This window comes from Arachis hypogaea, chromosome 5 (assembly GCF_003086295.3).
Source record: "Arachis hypogaea cultivar Tifrunner chromosome 5, arahy.Tifrunner.gnm2.J5K5, whole genome shotgun sequence".
In the NCBI taxonomy this organism is placed as follows: Eukaryota; Viridiplantae; Streptophyta; class Magnoliopsida; order Fabales; family Fabaceae; genus Arachis; species Arachis hypogaea.
In genome coordinates, this window is record NC_092040.1 from 26,844,273 (window position 1) to 26,860,756 (window position 16,484).

A 16,484-nucleotide genomic window follows, 5' to 3' on the forward strand; every position below is an offset into this window, starting at 1 on the left:
CCTTCCTTCTGTCTGAAGGTTTGGACTTCCACTCTAAGCTTACTCAATTTTTGAGGTAGAAAGAACTTTGCCAAGAAGGCATTGACTAGCTTTTCCCAAGAGTTCAGGCTTTTTTTAGGTTGTGAGTCCAACCATATCCTAGCTCTGTCTCTTACAGCAAAAGGGAATAGCATAAGTTTGTAGACCTCAGGGTCAACCCCATTAGTCTTGACAGTGTCACAGATTTGCAAGAACTTAGCTAAAAATTGATGAGGATCTTCCAATGGAAGTCCATGGAACTTGCAATTCTGTTGCATCAGAGAAACTAATTGAGGCTTAAGCTCAAAGTTGTTTGCTCCAATGGCAGGGATAGAAATGCTTCTCCCATAGAAGTCGGGATTAGGTGCAGTAAAGTCACACAGCACCTTCCTTGCATTGTTGGCATTGTTGTTATTTTCGGCTGCCATGGGTTCTTCTTCTTTGAAGATTTCTATTAGGTCCTCTACAGAGAGTTGTGCCTTAGCTTCTCTTAGCTTTCGCTTCAAGGTCCTTTCGGGTTCAGGATAAGCCTCAACAAGAATGCTTTTGTCTTTGCTCCTGCTCATATGAAAGAGAAGAAAACAAGAAAATATGGAATCCTCTATGTCACAGTATAAAGATTCCTTGAGGTGTCAGAGGAAAAGAAAAATAGAAGGAAGAGGTAGAAGAATTCGAACTTATCAAGAAAGATGGAGTTCGAATTATGCATTAAGGAGGAGTGTTAGTCCATAAATAGAAGGATGTGAGAAAAGGAGAAGAAATTCTTGAAAATTAAGTAAAAGATTTTAAAAATATTTTGAAAAACACTAATTTATTTTCGAAAACTAAGAGTGGAAAAGAAATCAAGTGATTTTTGAAAAAGATTTTGAAATTAGAAAGTAAAAAGATATGATTGAAAACTATTTTGAAAAAGATGTGATTAAAAAGATATGATTTAAAAGTTATGGTTTTTAAAAAGATGTGATTGAGAAGATATGATTTGAAAAACAATTTTAAAAAGATTTGATTTTGAAAATTAATGACTTGGCTAACAAGAAAAGATATGATTCAAACATTAAACCTTTCTCAACAGAAAAGGCAACATACTTGAATTGTTGAATCAAATCATTAATTGTTAGCAAGTATTTTTGAAAATGGAAAGAAATTGATTTTGAAAACATATGATTGAAAAGATATGATTTGAAAAAGATTTGATTTTGAAAAATTTTGAAAACCTGAAAAAAATTTGAATTAAAAACAGAATCTTCCCTCTTGTGCCATCCTGGCGTTTAACGCCCAAAACACTACCCTTTTGGGCATTAAACGCCCAGCCAGGCACCCTGGCTGGCGTTTTAACGCCAGTTTTCCTTCTTCACTGGGCGTTTTGAATGCCCAGCCTTTTTCTATGTAATTCCTCTGCTGTATCTTCTGAATCTTCAATTCTCTATATTTTTGACTTGAAAAGACACAAATTAAAAATTTTTTGGATTTTTAATAATCAAAATGTAACTAAAATCAAATAACAATGCATGCAAGACACCAAACTTAGCAGTTTGTATACTACTGACACTAACAAAATGAGAATGCATATGAGAAACAACAAAACACTCAAGTCAAGAGAATTTAAAGATCAGAGCAAGGAAATCATCAAGAATAACTTGAAGATCAATGAAGACACATGCATGAATTCGAAAAAATGCAGGAAGAAAAGAAACATGCAATTGACAACAAACTTAAAATGAGACACTAGACTCAACAAGAAACATAAAATATTTTTTTGGTTTTTATGATTTTGAAATTTTTTTTTGTGCTTTTTCGAAAATTAAATGGAAAAGAAAATAAAGGTATCAAAATTCTTAATGAGAATTCCAGGAATCATGCAATGTTAGTCTAAAGCTTTAGTCTAAAGGAATTAGACATGGCTAGCCAAGCTTCAGCAGGACATTGCATTCAAGAGCTAAATTGATGAGAATCAATCAGCTTTGGTGATGATAAGAACATCACCTTGAAACACTATAATTCATTCTTAAGAACTCTGAAGAAAAATACCTAATCTAAACAACAAGATGAACCGTCAGTTGTCCAAACTCAACAATCCCCGGCAACGGCGCCAAAAACTTGGTGCACGAAATTGTGATCATCAATGGTGCCATCAACATGGTACGCTCAATTGCAATCTCAACTCTTTATCACAACTTCGCACAACTAACCAGCAAGTGTACTGGGTCGTCCAAGTAATAAACCTTACGCGAGTAAGGGTCGATCCCACGGAGATTGTTGGTATGAAGCAAGCTATGGTCATCTTGTAAATCTCAGCCAGGAAGATTCAAATGGTTATGGATGATATATGAATAAAGCATAAAGTAAAGATAGAGATACTTATGTAATTCATTGGTGAGAACTTCAGATAAGCGAATGGAGATGCTTTGTCCCTTCCGTCTCTCTGCTTTCCTACTGTCTTCATCCAATCCTTCTTACTCCTTTCCATGGCAAGCTGTATGTTGGGCATCACCATTGTTAGTGGGTACAATCCCGTCCTCTCAGTGAAAATGTTCAACGCACCCTGTCACGGCACGTCTAATCATCTGTCGGTTCTCAATCAGGTTGGAATAGAATCCATTGATTCTTTTGCGTCTGTCACTAACGCCCAGCCTTCAGGAGTTTAAAGCTCGTCACGGTCATTCAATTATTGAATCCTGCTCAGAATACCACAGACAAGGTTTAGACCTTTTGGATTCTCTTGAATGCCGCCATCAATTCTAGCTTATACCACGAAGATTCCGATTAAGGGATCCAAGAGATAAACATTCAAGCCTTGTTTGCTTGTTGAACAGAAGTGGTTGTCAGGCACTTGTTCATAAGTGAGAATGATGATGAGTGTCACATAATCATCACATTCATCATGTTCTTGGGTGCAAATGAATATCTTAGAACAAGAATAAGCTGAATTGAATAGAAGAACAATAGTAATTGCATTAATACTCGAGGTACAACAGAGCTCCACACCTTAATCTATGGTGTGTAGAAACTCCACCGTTGAAAATACATAAGAACAAGGTCTAGGCATGGCCGAATGGCCAGCCCCCATGATCTAAGAACTAGACGTCCAAAGATTACAAATACAATAGCAAAAGGTCCTATTTGTAGAGAACTAGTAGCCTAGGGTTTACAGAAATGAGTAAATTACATAAAAATCCACTTTCGGGCCCACTTGGTGTGTGCTTGGGCTGAGCATTGAAGCTTTCATGTGTAAAGACTTTTCTTGGAGTTAAACGCCAGCTTTTGTGCCAGTTTGGGCGTTTAACTCCCATTCTTGTGCCAGTTCCGGCGTTTAACGCCGGGCAGTTTTGAGCTGATTTGGAACGCCAGTTTGGGCCATCAAATATCGGGAAAAGTATGGACTATTATACATTGCTGAAAAGCCCAGGATGTTTACTTTCCAACGCCGTTGAGAGCGCGCCAATTGAGCTTCTGTAGCTCCAGAAAATCCACTTTGAGTGCAGGGAGGTCAGAATCCAATAGCATCTACAGTCCTTTTCAGCCTCTGAATCAGATTTTTGCTCAGGTCCCTCAATTTCAGCAAAAAAAATACCTGAAATCACAGAAAAACACACAAACTCATAGTAAAGTCCAGAAAAGTGAATTTTAACTAAAAACTAATAAAAATATAATAAAAACTAACTAAAACATACTAAAAACAATGCCAAAAAGCGTATAAATTATCTGCTCATCACAACACCAAACTTAAATTGTTGCTTGTCCCCAAGCAACTGAAAATCAAATAAGATAAAAAGAAGAGACTATGCAATGAATTCCAAAAACATCTATGAAAATCAGTATTAATTAGATGAGCGGGACTTTTAGCTTTTTGCCTCTGAACAGTTTTGGCATCTCACTCTATCCTTTGAAATTTAGAATGATTGGCTATTATAGGAACTCAGAATCCAGATAGTGTTATTGATTCTCCTAGTTAAGTATGATGATTCTTGAACACAGCTACTTTATGAGTCTTGGCCGTGGCCCAAAGCACTCTGTCTTCCAGTATTACCACCGGATACATACATGCCACAGACACCTAACTGGGTGAACCTTTTCAGATTATGACTCAGCTTTGCTAGAGTCCCCGATTAGAGGTGTCCAGGGTTCTTAAGCACACTCTTTTTGCCTTGGATCACAACTTTATTCTTTTTCTCTCTTTTTTTTTCGTTTTTCTCCCTTTTTCTTCTTTTTTTTTGTATTCACTGCTTTTTCTTGCTTCAAGAATCATTTTTATGATTTTTCAGATCCTTAGTAACATGTTTCCTTTTTCATCATTCTTTCAAGAGCCAACATTCATGAACAACAAATTCAAAAGACATATGCACTGTTCAAGCATACATTCAGAAAACAAAAGTATTGCCACCACATCAATATAATTAATCTGTTATAAAATTCAAAATTCATGCAATTCTTCTCTTTTTCAATTAAGAACATTTTTTTATTTAAGAAAGGTGATGGATTCATAGGACATTCATAACTTTAAGGCATAGACACTAAGACACTAATGATCATAAGACATAGACATAGATAACATAAGCATGGAAATTCGAAAAACAGGTAATAAAGAACAAGGAAATTAAAGAACGGGTCCACCTTAGTGATGGCGGCTTGTTCTTCCTCTTAAAGATCTTATGGAGTTCTTGGGCTCCTCAATGTCTCTTCCTTGCCTTTGTTGCTCCTCTCTCATGATTCTTTGATCTTCTCTAATTTCATGGAGGAGGATGGAATGTTCTTGGTGCTCCACCCTTAGTTGTCCCATGTTGGAACTCAATTCTCCTAGGGAGGTGTTGATTTGCTCCCAATAGTTTTGTGGAGGAAAGTGCATTCCTTGAGGCATCTCAGGGATTTCATGATGAGTGGGATCTCTTGTTTGCTCCATCTTTTTCTTAGTGATGGGCTTGTCCTCATCAATGGGATGTCTCCCTCTATGTCAACTCCAACTGAATAACAGAGGTGACAAATGAGATGAGGAAAGGCTAACCTTGCCAAGGTAGAGGACTTGTCCGCCACCTTATAAAGTTCTTAGGCTATAACCTCATGAACTTCTACTTCTTCTTCAATCATGATGCTATGAATCATGATGGCCCGGTCTATAGTAACTTCGGACCGGTTGCTAGTGGGAATGATTGAGCGTTGGATAAACTCCAACCATCCCCTAGCCACGGCTTGAGGTCATGCCTTCTTAGTTGAACCGGCTTCCCTCTTGAATCTCTCTTCTATTGAGCGCCCTCTTCACAAATGTCTATGAGGACTTGGTCCAACCTTTGTTCAAAGTTGACCCTTCTAGTGTAAGGGTGTCCATCTCCTTGCATCATGGGCAAGTTGAATGCCAACCTTACATTTTCCGGACTAAAATCTAAGCATTTCTCCCGAACCATTGTAAGCCAATTCTTTGGGTTCGGGTTCACACTTTGATCATGGCTCTTGGTGATCCATGCATTGGCATAGAACTCTTGGACCATTAAGATTCCGACTTGTTGAATGGGGTTGGTAAGAACTTCCCAACCTCTTCTTCGAATCTCATATCGGATCTCCGGATATTCACTCTTTTTGAGTTTGAAAAGGGACCTCGCGGATCACCTTCTTCAAGGCCACAACTTCATGGAAGTGGTCTTGATGCACCCTTTAGATGAATCTCTCCATCTCCCATGACTCGGAGGTGGGAGCTTTTGCCTTCCCTTTCCTCTTTCTAGAGGTTTCTCCGGCCTTGGATGCCATAAATAGTTATGGAAAAACAAAAAGCAATGCTTTTACCACACCAAACTTAAAAGGTTTGCTCGTCCTCGAGCAAAAGAAGAAAGAAGAGAGTAGAAGAAGAAGAAATAGAGGAGATGGAGATGGCTTTGTGGTTTGGCCAAAGGGAGAGAAGTAGTGTTTAGGTTGTGTGAAAAGGAGGTGGTAAAGATGGGTTTATATAGGAGTGGAGAGAGTGGTAAGGTTCGGCTATGTGAGGGTGGGTTTGGGAGGAAAAGTGGTTTGAATTTGAATGGTGAGGTAGGTGGGGTTTTATGAAGGATGGATGTGAGTGGTGAAGAGAAAGATGGGATTTGATAGGTGAGGGGTTTTTGGGGAAGAGGTGTTGAGGTGATTGGTGAATGGGTAAAGAAGAGAGAGAGTGGTGGGGTAGGTGGGGATCCTGTGGGGTCCACAGATCCGGAGGTGTCAAGGAAAAGTCATCCCTGCACCAAGTGGCGAGCAAAAATGCTCTTTATGCCAATTCTGGCGTTAAACGCCGGGCTGGTGCCCATTTCTGGCGTTTAACGCCAGCTTCTTGCCCTTTCCTGGCGTTTAACGCCAGTCTGGTGCCCCTTTCTGGCGTTAAATGCCCAGAATGATGCCAGACTGGGCGTTAAACGCCCATTTGCTGCCCTTACTGGCGTTTAAATGCCAGCAAGGACTTCCTCTAGGGTGTGCTATTTTTCTTTCTGTTTTTCATTCTGCTTTTGCTTTTTCAATTGATTTTGTGACTTCCCATGATCATCAACCTACAGAAAACATAAAATAACAAAGGAAAATTAGATAAATATAACATTGGGTTGCCTCCCAACAAGCGCTTCTTTAATGTCAGTAGCTTGACAGTGGGCTCTCATGGAGTCTCACAGATACTCAGAGCAATGTTGGAACCTCCCAACACCAAACTTAGAGTTTGAATGTGGGGGTTCAACACCAAACTTAGAATTTGATTGTGGCCTCCCAACACCAAACTTAGAGTTTGACTGTGGGGGCTCTGTTTGACTCTGTTTTGAGAGAAGCTCTTCATGCTTCCTCTCCATGGTGACAGAGGGATATCCTTGAGCCTTAAACACAAAGGATTCTTCATTCACTTGAATGATCAATTCTCCTCTATCCACATCAATCACAGCCCTTGCTGTGGCTAGGAATGGTCTGCCAAGGATGATGGATTCATCCATGCACTTCCCAATTTCTAGGACTATGAAATCAACAGGGATGTAATGGTCTTCAATCTTTACCAGAACATCCTCTACAAGCCCATAAGCTTGTTTTCTCGAATTGTCTACCATCTCTAGTGAGATTCTTGCAGCTTGTACCTCAAAGATCCCTAGCTTCTCCATTACATAGAGAGGCATGAGGTTTACACTTGACCCTAGGTCACACAAGGCCTTCTTGAAGGTCATGGTGCCTATGGCACAAGGTATTGAGAACTTCCCAGGATCTTGTCTCTTTTGAGGTAATCTCTGCCTAGTCAAGTGATCCAGTTCTTTGGTGAGCAAAGGGGGTTCATCCTCCCAAGTCTCATTACCAAATAACTTGTCATTTAGCTTCATGATTGCTCCAAGGTATTTAGCAACTTGCTCTTTAGTGACATACTCATCCTCTTCAGAGGAAGAATACTCATCAGAGCTCATGAATGGCAGAAGTAAATCCAATGGAATATCTATGGTCTTTGTGTGAGCCTTATATTCCCATTGTTCCTCATTAGGGAACTCATTGGAGGCCCGTGGACGTCCATTGAGGTCTTCCTCAGTGGCGATCTCTGCCTTTTCCTCCTCTCCAAGTTCGGGCATGTGGGTCATGTTAATGGCCTTGCATTCTCCTTTTGGATTCTCTTCTGTATTGCTTGGAAGAGTACTAGGAGGGAGTTCAGTAATTTTCTTGCTCAGTTGTCCCACTTGTGCCTCCGAGTTTCTAATGGAGGACCTTGTTTTAGTCATGAAACTTTGAGTGGTTTTGATTAGATCAGAGACCATGGTTGCTAAGTCAGAGTGGCTCTGCTTAGAATTTTCTGTCTGTTGCTGAGAAGATGATGGAAAAGGCTTGCCATTGCTAAACCTGTTTCTTCCACCATTATTATTGTTGAAACCTTGTTGAGGTCTCTGTTGATCCTTCCATGAGAGATTTGGATGATTTCTCCATGAAGAATTATAGGTGTTTCTATAGGGTTCTCCCATGTAATTCACCTCTTCCATTGAAGGGTTCTTAGGATCATAAGCTTCTTCTTCAGATGAAGCGTCCTTAGTACTGCCTGGTGCAGCTTGCATTCCAGACAAACTTTGAGAAATCATATCGACTTGCTGAGTCAATATTTTGTTCTGAGCCAATATGGCATTCAAAGTATCAATCTCAAGAACTCCTTTCTTCTGATTTGTCCCATTGTTCACAGGATTCCTTTCAGAAGTGTACATGAATTGGTTATTTGCAACCATTTTAATTAGTTCTTGAGCTTTTGCAGGCGTCTTCTTCAGATGAAGAGATCCTCTAGCAGAACTATCCAAAGACATCTTGGACAGTTCAGACAGACCATCATAGAAGATACCTATGATGCTCCATTCAGAAAGCATGTCAGAAGGGCACTTTCTGATCAATTTTTTGTATCTTTCCCGAGCTTCATAGAGGGATTCACCTTCCTTCTGTCTGAAGGTTTGGACTTCCACTCTAAGCTTACTCAATTTTTGAGGTGGAAAGAACTTTGCCAAGAAGGCATTGACTAGCTTTTCCCAAGAGTTCAGGCTTTCTTTAGGTTGTGAGTCCAACCATATCCTAGCTCTGTCTCTTATAGCAAAAGGGAATAGCATAAGTCTGTAGACCTCAGGGTCAACCCCATTAGTCTTGACAGTGTCACAGATTTGCAAGAACTCAGCTAAAAACTGATGAGGATCTTCCAATGGAAGTCCATGGAACTTGCAATTCTGTTGCATCAGAGAAACTAATTGAGGCTTAAGCTCAAAGTTGTTTGCTCCAATGGCAGGGATAGAGATGCTTCTCCCATAGAAGTCGGGAGTAGGTGCAGTAAAGTCACCCAGCACCTTCCTTGCATTGTTGGCATTGTTGTTATTTTCGGCTGCCATGGGTTCTTCTTCTTTGAAGTTTTATGTTAGGTCCTCTACAGAGAGTTGTGCCTTAGCTTCTCTTAGCTTTCGCTTCAAGGTCCTTTCGGGTTCAGGATAAGCCTCAACAAGAATGCTTTTGTCTTTGCTCCTGCTCATATGAAAGAGAAAAAAACCAAAAAATATGGAATCCTCTATGTCACAGTATAGAGATTCCTTGAGGTGTCAGAGGAAAAGAAAAATAGAAGGAAGAGGTAGAAGAATTCGAACTTATCAAGAAAGATGGAGTTCGAATTATGCATTAAGGAGGAGTGTTAGTCCATAAATAGAAGGATGTGAGAAAAGGGGAAGAAATTTTCGAAAATTAAGTAAAAGATTTTAAAACATTTTGAAAAACACTAATTGATTTACGAAAACTAAGAGTGGAAAAGAAATCAAGTGATTTTTGAAAAAGATTTTGAAATTAGAAAGTAAAAAGATATGATTGAAAACTATTTTGAAAAAGATGTGATTAAAAAGATATGATTTAAAAGTTATGGTTTTTAAAAAGATGTGATTGAGAATATATGATTTGAAAAACAATTTAAAAAAGATTTGGTTTTGAAAATTAATGACTTGGCTAACAAGAAAAGATATGATTCAAACATTAAAGCTTTCTCAACAGAAAAGGCAACATACTTGAATTGTTGAATCAAATCATTAATTGTTAGCAAGTATTTTTGAAAATGGATAGAAATTGATTTTGAAAACATAAGATTGAAAAGATATGATTTGAAAAAGATTTGATTTTGAAAAATTTTGAAAACCTGAAAAAAATTTGAATGAAAAACAGAATCTTCCCTCTTGTGCCATCCTGGCGTTAAACGCCCAGAATGGAAGAATGGTATCCATTCTGGCATTTAACACCCAAAACACTATCCTTTTGGGCGTTAAACGCCCAGCCAGGCACCCTGGCTGGCGTATAAACACCAGTTTTCCTTCTTCACTGGCCGTTTTGAACGCCCAGCCTTTTTCTGTGTAATTCCTCTGCTGTATATTATGAATCTTCAATTCTCTGTATTTTTGACTTGAAAAGACACAAATTAAAAAAATTTTGGATTTTTAATAATCAAAATGTAACTAAAATCAAATAATAATGCATGCAAGACACCAAACTTAGCAGTTTGTATACTACTGACACTAACAAAATGAGAATGCATATGAGAAATAACAAAACACTCAAGTCAAGAGAATTTAAAGATCAGATCAAGGAAATCATCAAGAATAACTTGAAGATCAATGAAGACACATGCATGAATTCGAAAAAATGCAGGAAGAAAAGAAACATGCAATTGACAACAAACTTAAAATGAGACACTAGACTCAACAAGAAACATAAAATATTTTTTTGGTTTTTATGATTTTGAATTTTTTTTTGTGCTTTTTCGAAAATTAAGTGGAAAAGAAAATAAGGTATCAAAATTCTTAATGAGAATTCCAGGAATCATGCAATGTTAGTCTAAAGCTTTAGTCTAAAGGAATTAGACATGGCTAGCCAAGCTTCAGCAAGACATTGCATTCAAGAGCTAAATTGATGAGAATCAATCAGTTTTGGTGATGATAAGAACATCACCTTGAAACACTAGAATTCATTCTTAAGAACTCTGAAGAAAAATACCTAATCTTAGCAACAAGATGAACCGTCAGTTGTCCAAACTCAACAATCCCCGGCAACGGCGCCAAAAACTTGGTGCACGAAATTGTGATCATCAATGGCGCCATCAACATGGTACGCTCAATTGCAATCTCAACTCTTTATCACAACTTCGCACAACTAACCAGCAAGTGTACTGGGTCGTCCAAGTAATAAACCTTACGCGAGTAAGGGTCGATCCCATGGAGATTGTTGGTATGAAGCAAGCTATGGTCATCTTGTAAATCTCAGTCAGGCAGATTCAAATGGTTATGGATGATATATGAATAAAGCATAAAGTAAAGATAGAGATACTTATGTAATTCATTGGTGAGAACTTCAGATAAGTGAATGGAGATGCTTTGTCCCTTCCGTCTCTCTGCTTTCCTACTGTCTTCATCCAATCCTTCTTACTCCTTTCCATGGCAAGCTGTATGTTGGGCATCACCGTTGTCAGTGGCTACAATCCTGTCCTCTCAGTGAAAATGTTCAACGCACCCTGTCACGGCACGGCTAATCATCTGTCGGTTCTCAATAAGGTTGGATAGAATGCATTGATTCTTTTTCGTCTGTCACTAACGCCCAGCCTTCAAGAGTTTGAAGCTCGTCACATTCATTCAATCATTGAATCCTACTCAGAATACCACAGATAAGGTTTAGACCTTCCGGATTCTCTTGAATGCCGCCATCAATTCTAGCTTATACCACGAAGATTCCGATTAAGGGATCCAAGAGATAAACATTCAAGCCTTGTTTGCTTGTAGAACAGAAGTGGTTGTCAGGCACTCGTTCATAAGTGAGAATGATGATGAGTGTCACATAATCATCACATTCATCATGTTCTTGGGTGCAAATGAATATCTTAGAACAAGAATAAGCTGAATTGAATAGAAGAACAATAGTAATTGCATTAATACTCGAGGTACAACAGAGCTCCACACCTTAATCTATGGTGTGTAGAAACTCCACCGTTGAAAATACATAAGAACAAGGTCTAGGCATGGCCGAATGGCCAGCCCCCATGATCTAAGAACTAGACGTCCAAAGATTACAAATACAATAGCAAAAGGTCCTATTTGTAGAGAACTAGTAGCCTAGGGTTTACAGAAATGAGTAAATTACATAAAAATCCACTTCCGGGCCCATTTGGTGTGTGCTTGGGCTGAGCATTGAAACTTTCATGTGTAGAGACTTTTCTTGGAGTTAAACGCCAGCTTTTGTGCCAGTTTGGGCGTTTAACTCCCATTCTTGTGCCAGTTCCGGCGTTTAACGTCGGGCAGTTTTGAGCTGATTTGAAATGCCAGTTTGGGCCATCAAATCTCGGGAAAAATATAGACTATTATACCTTTCTGGAAAGCCCAGGATGTCTACTTTCCAAAGCCGTTGAGAGCGCGCCAATTTGGCTTCTGTAGCTTCTGAAAATCCACTTCGAGTGCAGGGAGGTCAGAATCCAACAGCATCTACAATCCTTTTCAGCCTCTGAATCAGATTTTTGCTCAGGTACCTCAATTTCAGCCAGAAAATACCTGAAATCACAGAAAAACACACAAACTCATAGTAAAGTCCAGAAAAGTGAATTTTAACTAAAAACTAATAAAAATATAATAAAAACTAACTAAAACATACTAAAAACATACTAAAAACAATGCCAAAAAGCGAATAAATTATCCGCTCATCAAGGTCTGACGAGAGGGTTCTTGCAAGTAAAGAATTTCATAAAATTAATCACGTTGTAAGTATAGTTTCTAAACCAAAAGAGAATCCTTTCGTACAAAAGTTTGGTTGTCATAAGTAACAAAACTCAATAAAATTTATAACCGAAGTATTTAAACCTCGGGTCGTCTTCTCAAAGAATTGCAGGGAAGTATGATTTATTATTGGTTATGGAAAAAGATATATTTTATTTTGGGTTTTTGAAATAAGGAACAAGTAATTTAAATGACAAGAAAAATAAATTAATAGTTAAGAAAACTCTTGGCAAGGTATGAGAACTGGAATTCCTATCCTAGTTATCCTTATCAGGTGTGATGAAATTGGGTTTTAATCCCGCTTAGTTAACCTTTACTAAATAAAGGAAGGTCAAGTGGACTAATTAATTTGATCCCTCAAGTCCTAGTCAATTCCTAAGAAAAGACTAGAGTTATTGGAATTCAAATGAATTAGCAAAAATAACAATTATCGATCACGATGAGTTTGATAACTCAAGAGTCTCCAATTAATCAATTAAAGCCAAGAATATAAAAAGCTAAATAAAAATCATAGATCTGAAATACCTCAAATTGCATTAATAAAAGAAAATCAATCCAAACATACAGAGTTCATAAACCAAATTGAGAAAATAAGTAAAAGAAACATTGAACCTGTGATTGAAGAAGATGAAATCTTAATCCTAATAGAAATCTTAATCCTAAGAGAGAGGAGAGAACCTCTCTATCTAAAAGCTACATCTAATTCTAAAATTGTGAATTTGAAAGTTGTATGAATTGTTCCCTTATGAATGGATGCATTCTCCCACTTTATAGCCTCTAATATGTGTTTTCTGGGTCGAGAACTGGGTTAAAAACAGCCCAGAATTTGTTGGTTATGAAATCAAACACGCTGATTTTCGTCACTGCGACGCGTCCGTGTGGAGTACGCGTTTGTGTCGTCTAGATGTACGTCCACTATAGCAAATTATATATTATTTTGAAGCCCCGGATGTTAGCTTTTCAACGCAACTGAAACCACATCATTTGGGACCTTTGTAGCTCAAGTTATGATCGATTTAGTGCGAGATGGTCAGGCTGACAGCCTTGGAGTTTCTTCAATTTCTTGTATTCCTTCCACTTTTGCACGCTTCCTTTCCATCCTCCAAGCCATTCCTGCCCTATAAACTCTGAAATCACTTAACACACATATCATGGCATCAAATGGTAATAAGAGAGGATTAACATTAGCAAATATAAGGCCAAAGAAGCATGGTTTCAATCATAGCACAAAATCAGGAAGGAAAAATGTAAACTCATGCAAATTATATGAATAAGTGTGTAAAAAATTGATAAAAACCACTTAATTGAGCACAAGATAAACCATAAAATAGTGGTTCATCAATCTCCTCACACTTAAACATTAGCATGTCCTCATGCTAAGCCCAAGAGAAGCTATAAAGAGTGAAGGGGAATGATAGAATGTATGAAATGCAACTTATCTATATGAATGCAACTACATGCAAAGAATGATTCTACCTACTCGGTGAAAAAGTAAATAAATCTTTCAAGAACAAATATGAACTGGATTTCACTAATTCAAATCACAAAATAAAGTACAAGTAAACTTGCAGAAGAAAAATATCTCATGAAAGCCGGGAACAAAGAATCGAGCATCGAACCCTCACTGGAAGTGTATACACTCTAATCGCTCAGGTGTTTGAGGTTCGATTCTCTCAATTCTCTACTAATATTGCTTTCTAAGGCTTGCTCTTCATCTAACAATCAACAAAAATTTAATGCACCAATACACAAATCAAGAGGTCTTTTAAGGGTTGTAATGGGGTCAAGGTCAAGGTAGGATTGTATTTGGTCAAGTGGACTAAAATATGAATCCTTAATTAACTTAAACGTCTCACCTAACTTAGGACAATTCATGTAATTATAATGCAAAATTTAACTACCTATTTACTATGTTTTCCACATATTCATGCATCCTGATTCGGGTATAGTACATATGCATTGCTTTCACCATTTACTTTGGGTATTTTGTCCCCTTTTTATTGTTTGCTCTTTTTCTTCTTTTTTTATATATTTTTTCTTTTTCTTTTTCTCTTTTTTTTTGTTTTTCTCAATGCATATGATTAAATTATTGAATGCATGAACATGTCCTAAACATTTCTTTCACATTTTTAGAAAATTCTAACATACTCAATTCTCAAATCAAATGTTTCCAAACCCACTTTCCCCACACTTAATTCATGAGCACTCTCACTAGTCTAAGCTAACCAAGGATTCAAATTAAGGACATTATTATTTTCCGCTTAGAGTTAGTGATGAGTTAAATTAAAGAACAAAGGGATATAATAGGCTCAAAATTGGTTTGCAAGGGATAATGAAAGGGTAAGGCTATATGGGTATGTAAGCTTAGTGAAACAAATGCCTCAATCATATAAGTGCATGCATACATCAAATAATGGAAATATAGAATTAAGCAAGATATATATCACAATTATAGAGAGAAAAACACACATAAAAAATAAAATAAAATATTGGTTGATAAAATGCAACCAATCAAATAGGCTCAAAATCTCACTGGTTTTGTGTGTTCGAGCTCTAAAACCATGTTTCAAAATAAAATTTCTTCAAACAAGTTTTTTAAAAAGTTTAATTCAAATTAGTGAAATGCTATAAAAAGTTTCTTTGAAAAAAAAATATTACTTCAACCAAGTAGTAGCTAAATACACAAAATCAAACAAATATGCAAACAAACATGCAAATGCAACAATTAACAAGGAAAATAAAGCATTGGTGTTGAGATAGGAAATGTCTAACCCATGGAAGTCGGTATCGATCTCCCCACACTTAAAGATTGCACCGTCCTCGGTGCATGCTGAGATGTGCAGGTGGACGGGTTGCTACAACTGATGCTTTTCTCTAGAGATTGTGCAAATGGACTTGTCTGTTGCCCCAATAGAAGTTTCTTTTTCCCTTTCTCGGTGGCCAGCCTGAAAGAAGAGGAAAAAGAAGAAAAAGTAACCTAGAAATAAGGATAAGAAAATAAATAAAGTCTGAGTGGGTTAATGCCAAATAATAAGGGTCTCAATTACATGGTAGCTACAACATGCAAGTGAGAAAATAATAGAAGCTCATGGCATACCAGTAGTGCAAAATTTGCAACAAAGGGGAGGAGTGTGGGTAATGAAAGACAATATAAATTCATGTTAATGCAAAATTAATACAAGTATCATAAAAAATTAGCATTGACTTAAATAATATTACCCAACAGTGTAAAACAAGTTACTGAGTACCAAAATAATACCAGAAAAGATGCAACAGTTGAATATGAACAAGTAACACCAATGGAAAAATAATAAATTTAGAAAAGAAAAGAAAAATATGCACAAAATTAAAATGCAATGAATGAAATATGCAAATAAATTAAGTAAAATAGAATTGAAGTGAAGAGGGATGAGAAGTTAAAGAGATAAAGTAAGAAAGAAAGAAGAAAGAAGAAAAGATAGAAGAAATTAGGATTAGAAAAGAAAAGATAAGATAATTGGCACTGATCTGGATAAGTTGTGCGGCGCAGGCGACGCGGACGCGTGAGTGATGCGGTCGCGTGGTTTGCAATAAGGTCAGGTGACGCAGACGCGTGGGTCACGCGATCGGCGTGGCCTGATTTGTGCGATTGGCGCGAGTACAGCCTCGTATTCACGCAACTCTCTGTTTCAAACTCATTTTGGCAAAAATCTGGGTGACGCGTTTGCATGGGTGATGCGATCGCGCGAATGGCTATTTTTGAAAAATGATGCGGACGCGTGAGGCACGCGTTCGTATGGTAGGGCTTGTGCTTCTAGCACGAGTCTAGCCCTACTCCATCATAACTTTCTGCCATGCACCCATTTACGTTGATTTTACAGGGCCACGCATTCGTGTGGGTGACGCGCACGTGTGGGGAGGCTATTTTGCAAACGATGCGAACGCGTCAGCGAAGCGGTCGCATGGTCGTATATGTGCATGAGGCATGCCTCCAGCCATGCTCTCGCGTGACTTTCTGTTCACTTTTCTTTTCTTCCTCATGCACGTGGGACGCGGACGCGTCGTGTGCGTGTTTTTTTTATTTTTTTATGCAAAATGCAGAATGCAGTATGCAGATGCTGATGCAAATATTATGAATAATTTCAGGTTCAATAAAATAAAATAAAACTAAAAAACAAACAAAACTAAATAAAATTATAATTGAAAAAGGAACGATCATACCATGGCGGGTTGTCTCCCACCTAGCACTTTTAGTTAAAGTCC

General features: G+C 37.8%; 1 non-coding gene across 1 annotated transcript; it reads left to right on the top strand.

Moving 5' to 3' along the window:
• The first annotated feature begins 8,330 nt into the window (after nt 1-8,330).
• On the top strand, nt 8,331-8,438 carry LOC112804600 (small nucleolar RNA R71). Its single transcript, XR_003203213.1, has one exon. It is a non-coding gene; the product is annotated as a small nucleolar RNA R71 (small nucleolar RNA).
• The last annotated feature ends 8,046 nt before the right edge of the window (nt 8,439-16,484 follow it).